General features: G+C 42.6%; 1 non-coding gene across 1 annotated transcript; it reads right to left on the bottom strand.

The window, feature by feature from the left end:
• Window positions 1-6,068: 6,068 nt before the first annotated feature.
• Window positions 6,069-6,259, bottom strand: LOC145344664 (U2 spliceosomal RNA). The gene has a single exon (XR_013886951.1). It is a non-coding gene; the product is annotated as a U2 spliceosomal RNA (small nuclear RNA).
• Between the last annotated feature and the right edge of the window lie 246 nt (window positions 6,260-6,505).

The raw sequence follows: 6,505 nt of genomic DNA, 5'->3' as shown, positions 1-6,505 counted from the left end.
GGGTCGGACCTCAAAGAATGATGAGACAGAGCAAGGAATGAGATAGAGAATCTGGTGAACTGGTGCAGTGACAATAATCTCTCTCTCAATGTCAACAAAACAAAGAAGATTGTCATCAACTTCAGGAAGCATAACGGAGAACATATCCCTGTCTACATCAATGGGGATGAAGTAGAAAGGGTCAAAACTTCAAGTTTTTAGGTGTCCAGATCACCAACAACCTGTCCTGATCCCCTCATGCCAACACTATAGTTAAGAAAACCCACCAACTTAGAAGACTGAGGAAATTTGGCATGTCAGCTATGACTCTCATCAACGTTTACAGATGCACCGTAGAAAGCATCTGATTGTATCACAGCTTGGTATGGCTCCTGCTCTGCCCAAGGCCGTAAGGAACTACAAAAAGTCATGAAAGCAGCCCAATCCGTCACACAAACCAGCCTCCCATCCATTGAATTTAGCTACGGTTTCCGCTGCCTCAGCAAAGCAGCCAGCATAATTAAGGACCCCACGTATCCTGGACATTCTCTCTTCCACCTTCTTCCTTTGGGAAAAAGATACGAAAGTCTGAGGTCATGTACCAACCGACTCAAGAACAGCTTCTTCCCTGCTGCTGTCAGACTTTTTAATGGACCTACCTTGCATTAAGTTGATCTTTCTCTACACCCTAACTATGACTGTAACACTACATTCTGCACTCTCTTCTTTCCTTCACTATGTCTGCACAGCGCACATGAAACAATACTTTTCACTGTATGTTAATACATGTGACAATAATAAATTAAATCAAATCAAATAACAGTAATAACAATAGGGAGGCGATGACCGAGTGGTATTTTCGTTAGACTATTAATCCAGAAACTCAACTCATGTTCTGGGGACCCAAGTTTGAATCCCACCACGGCAGATGCTGGAATTTGAATTCAATAAAAGATATCTGGCATTAAGAATATACTGATGACCATTGTCGATTGTAGGAAAACCCATCTGGATCGCTAATCTCCTTTCGAAAAGGAAATCTGCCATCCTTACCTGGTCTGGCTACATGTGACTCCAGAGCCACAGCAAGGTGGTTGACTCTCAACTACCCTCCAAGGGCAGCTAGGGATGGGCAATAAATGCTGGCCAGCCAGCGACGCCCATATCTCACGAATGAATGAAAAAAAGGAACAGGAGCATTGGTAAAATAAATATTCCTTACAGGAATCTTCTTGCAATCTGAAAAGTCTACCAAAGCCCACAAATGATTAGAATCTTTAACAGATGCCAGCAAAGCAATTACAGAGGAAGAAAGGCTTATAAGAACAGTCTGTAGTCAAAATGACACTTCGTAACAAAGGTCAAAGGAAAATCCTGGCCTTCCAGTAAAACATACTTTTAGCTGCACAAGGAACTCCATATTTAAAGTAATCTGGGTAAGATGCTTTTTACTTTAATTTGCTGCTGAATATTTGATTTTTGATTTGATTTATTATTGTCATATGTATTAGTATACAGTGAAAAGTGTTGTTCCTTGTGCTCTATACAAAGCATACTGTTCATATAGATGGGGAAAGGAGAGGGTGCAGAATGTATTGTTACAGTCATAGATAGGATAAAGAGAAAGAGCAACTTAATGTGAGGTAGATCCTTTCAAAAGGCAGCAGGGAAGAACTGATGGCAACAGGGAAGAAGCTGAGCGGCATGATGGCACAGTGGTTAGCACTGCTACCACACGGCTCCAGGGACCTGGGTTCGGGTCACTGTCTGTGTGGAGTTTGCACATCCTCCTTGTGGGTTTCCTCCGGGTGCTCCAGTTTCCAGCTACAGTCCAAAGATGTGTGGGTTAGATTGATTGGTCATGCTAAATTGACTCTAGTGTCAGGGGGATTAGCAGGATAAATGTGTGGGGTTATGGGAATAGGGTCTGGGTGGGATGTGGTCAGTACAGACACGATGGGCCGAATGTCCTCCTTCTGTACTGTATGGATTCTATGCTCTGGAGATTGTTGGTACATGATCAGACTTTTATATCTAAGAACAAGTGGAAACACTGTTTTCAGCTGTATTGGAGGAGTTTAGAAAATAATTTGGATTCAGAAGGAAGCAATGCTGGACTTTGAAAGGAGATCAGAGAAAGCTGGTCAGCAGTGAGCCCGCTTTCACTCATCGGGATTACTTTACAGTCCCTCTTCGGACTGCAACATGGAGCAGAGGCATCAGAGAGGGAAATTCTGTGCACAGTATTAGGTGGAGGAAAGCTGGCATCACAACGTCAGCCCACCCAGGGTATTCAGAGCCACATCTTTGCCACTAGAGGAAAAGAAATTCAAAATCATCATCAAAGGGATAAGCGAAGGCAATTCTTTCTTCATTTGGGACTGATTATGGTGATTTATTTTCCATCTACACTCTGCTTTGATGGATAGAAACTTTGTTTTTCTTGTACTGGTTAAGAAAGGCCTCACAGAACAGAGATAAAAATATTGTTGAGGTGCTAGATGGATGAGTGACAGGATGACAGTAAGTATTTCCAAAATCACATGTAAAATCTCACAGGACGAGATTCTCCAATTCTGAAGTGCATGTATAGTTGCATAAAATAACCAGGGAAATTAAGGGCACTTCATTCTGTTCACGTACATTTGAAAACTGTGGTTCTGATCAGCGCTGGTGTTATTTAAGCAATTGTGCAAAGAGAAATGGCCACTCTGCCTTCAAGTTCACTGCTACATTTTAGTTATTCATGGGATGTAGACATGACTGGCAAGACCACTATTTATTGATGAGGTCAACATTTATAAATACTTCCATTGATTCTGTACAGGCTACCATGTTAGAAACTTTGTGCATTCCATTTTGTTTCTTGTGTCTTATATTTGCCTGAAACTCTCTGATCGCAAATACAAGCATTGCAGATCAACGCCGGAAATGGGAGCCAACAGGCAGATCTGAGGAAGAGTCATACTGACTTGAAAGTTTAACAATGTTTTTCTCTCTTCATGGATGTTGCGGACTGCTGAGTTTTCCCAACATTTTCTATTTTTAATTTCGAACATGCTACAGTTGCACTACTGAGAGCACAGTGGTATAGTGATTAGCCTCACAACGCCAAGGAGATAGGTTCAATTCTTGGCTCGGGTCACCGTCTGTGCGGAGTCTGTACATTCTCCCCGTGTCCGCCTGGCTTTCTTCCGGGTTTTCTGGTTTCCTCCCACAGTCCGAAAGATGTGCTGGTTAGATGTGCATTGGCCATGCTAAATTCTCCCTCAGTGTGAACAGGTGCTGGAGTGTGGTGACTAGAGGATTTTCACAGTAGCTTCATTGCAGTGTTAATGTAAGCCCACTTGTGACACTAACAAAATAAACTTTAAACTTTAATCTGGCCAAGTGCTCTCCGGAGATCACAATATTTCTTCTAAGTTTAGCAACACTAAAGCTATTGTAGCATTTGAAGCATTTGGCTAACATAGACTGTATCAATTATCAGTTATCACCTTCAATCCTGTTCATAATTAAGTATTTATTCAGGCCAAACAGATAGCAACAGAACAGGGAACTTAATCTTTCATTTGTGCAACGACATAAAATATCATTGTTGCCTGGGCAACTTATATTCCACTGTTTTAAAATTATGATTGCATTATTTGGATACTGTGCATTAGCTATTTTTATAGCATGAATTCACAGGGAATGTGAGGAGGAATAGTAATTTAATGCAAACTTACAATTTGTAAAATTATGGTTCTGATCTGTGGTTTGGGGAAGTTATGCATCAACACAACCCAAACACCAGGAGGGAAACCACAACAATCTTTTCTGGCTACCCACACAACTCAATGGTAATGACCTGTTCACGCATCTCTATATGTCAAGGGATAATTAACACCCAGGGGGGAATCTTACCAAATAATGGCAAAGTGTTGTTTCCAGCGAGAAAACCGGTGTGTCTCTCCAGAGAAACCGGTTGGTTTTCTCTGCAGACTCTAACACACTGTGTTAAAAAAATTCAAGGGAGTATGCTTCGTGCCATCATGTGGGGTTGGGAGAGGGGGGAGGGGGCTCAACTTGCTGGCAAAGCACTGAGATTGGGGCACCATGTTTAAAGGGTGCCCAATCAGAACATGAATAAACCTCACGCCCAGCACTCCAAGGAGTTCTCAGGGGCTCCCATCCCCACCCCCGATCAGTGTCGGCACCCCCACTCAACTCCCCTGATCATCATCCCCTTCTTTCCCCTCATTTTCCTCACATGCTCACCAATCATCAACATCTTCTCCCATCCCCGCAGCACCCCCCTCCCCTCCCCCACCCACCAGCCAGATCATCGGCCCCTTCCATTGTTCGAAGCCTGTCACTTCCACTGAAGACGCACTTCCTGATGTTTACTCACCTCAGTGACCCTGGCAAGTAGTTGACAGTGCAGAAACAGGTGCCCTGACTGCCTAAACCAGAATGCTGGATTAAAAACAGGACTACATTCCAGTGATAACATTTAATTGACTTACTTGACAGCTACACAAGAGTTCCCAGTTTACCCGCAAACCCCTCTGAGCGAAACCCAGTACTGGATGGGTGATGTAGGGTTCCTGAGCCGACATCACTTTTGGGGAATTTAACTCCCTGTATTCACCAAAGGTGGCACGGTGGCACAGTGGTTAGCACTGCTACCTCACAGTGCCAGGGACCTGGATTTGATTCCTGGCTTGGGTCACTGTCAGTGTGGAGTTTGCACATTTTCCCCGTGTCAGCATGGGTTTCCCACAGGTACTCCGGTTTCTTCCCACATTCCAAAGATGTGTGGGTAAAGTGGATTGGCCATGCTAAATTGCCCCTTTGTGTGAGGAGGATTAGCTAGGATAAATGCTTGGGTATGGAGATAGGACCTGGGTAGGATTGTGGTCGGTGCAGACTCATTAGGCCAAATGGCCTCGTTCTGCACTGTTGGATTCCATGATCTATGATCAAAATCCACCAGCCTTTGCCTGGGAAAACTCCATCTGTTAACTGAGTTTTTTTCTATATAAGTGCTGTCTGACTTACTGTATATTTTCACTATTTTCTGTGTTCCAATGTTCTTCTCGCTGATCTTTCATTCATTATTCAATCTGTTATGTTCATCTAAAACCAGTACCCATATTTTCACAAAATTCCACACACACACATCACCCATTCCACACATTCGGTCTCAGTTCTCATGCTTTAAATTTACAATTCTTATCTTTATGCTTAAATCCCTCTACGGCTTTATTCTCCCATCGCTTTAATATCCTCAAAACCTGCAACCTAAAAAGACCTCTCCCTTCGCCTGATTCCATTTTCTTGTGCATCCCCTCCCTTTGGTCCGTCCTTGGCAGCTGTCCTTTCATGCGACACATTTTTAAGGTCATTTTGTCTAGCCAAATTGTGGAAAGTAATGGGTTGAGAATTCATTTCCACACTGGAGTATTTGGAGCCTCCATGAACATGCGCTTTTGCTCACTAAAAGGAACCAGCAGCAGCACTGTTCAATTGCAAAAAGAGTTGTGTGTAATCTATTGATGTGAGTCGGCACAATGTAAGGGTTTAGGGCTTCAGCAATAGCAAATATTCCAACAAAATGGCTTAAAAATATTGTAACAATCTAAAAATGATTAAAATCTTTTGCATCATTGACATCTCATTTGAAGGATCAGCAATAGTTAAGAAAGCTCACCAACCCCTCTACTTTCTCAGGAGACTAAGGAAATTTGGCATGTCCACTAGGACTCTTACCAACTTTTACAGATGCACCATAGAAGACATTCTTTCTGATTGTATCACAGCTTGGTAGGCTCTGGTTCTGACCAAAACTGCAAGAGTTGTAAACGAAGCCAGTCCATCATGTAAACCAGCCTCCCATCCATTGACTCTATCTACACTTCCCGTTGCCTTGGCAAAGCAGCCAGAATAATCAAGGACCCCACATACCCCGGACATACTCTCTTCCACCTTTTTTTTCCAATTCTTTATTCCAATTCAATCAAATCAAGTCCAATTCAGAGTCCCAACGAGTTGAGACATTCCCAATCCAAGCTGACAAGACAGGGCTCTCACCTCCTGTCTTGGGCTTAATCTACATGATCCAAGCTGATTGGAGTAGGTATAGCTCCTCCTCCAAAGCTTGATCTCATTTGCATCTTAGCCAAGATGCTGCTTTAAAAAATTGCTTCAAATGAAGCTAAAATTTAACCTAATGACTTCAACCAAGTACAGCATGTCAATACTACACTTGATCTTAGCCAAAAGGCTGAGAAGATCAGAAAAAAGATAGAAAAACCTGAAGTCATGAACCAACTGACTCACGAGCAGCTTCTTCCTTAGTGCCATCAGACTTTTGAATGGACCTAGCTCATATTAAGTTGATCTTTCTCTACACTTCAGTATGACTGTAACACCACATTCCGCACTTTCTCTTTTCCTTCTCTATGTACGGTATGCGGTATGTATAGCACAAGAAACAATATTTTTCACTGTATGTTAATACATGTGACAATAAATCAAATCA

Source organism: Carcharhinus amblyrhynchos, chromosome 6 (genome assembly GCF_965287045.1).
Source record: "Carcharhinus amblyrhynchos chromosome 6, sCarAmb.v2.hapA, whole genome shotgun sequence".
NCBI lineage: Eukaryota > Metazoa > Chordata > Chondrichthyes > Carcharhiniformes > Carcharhinidae > Carcharhinus > Carcharhinus amblyrhynchos.
The sequence above is the reverse complement of the archived record's forward strand: the minus strand, read 5'-3'. Positions and strand labels throughout refer to the sequence as shown.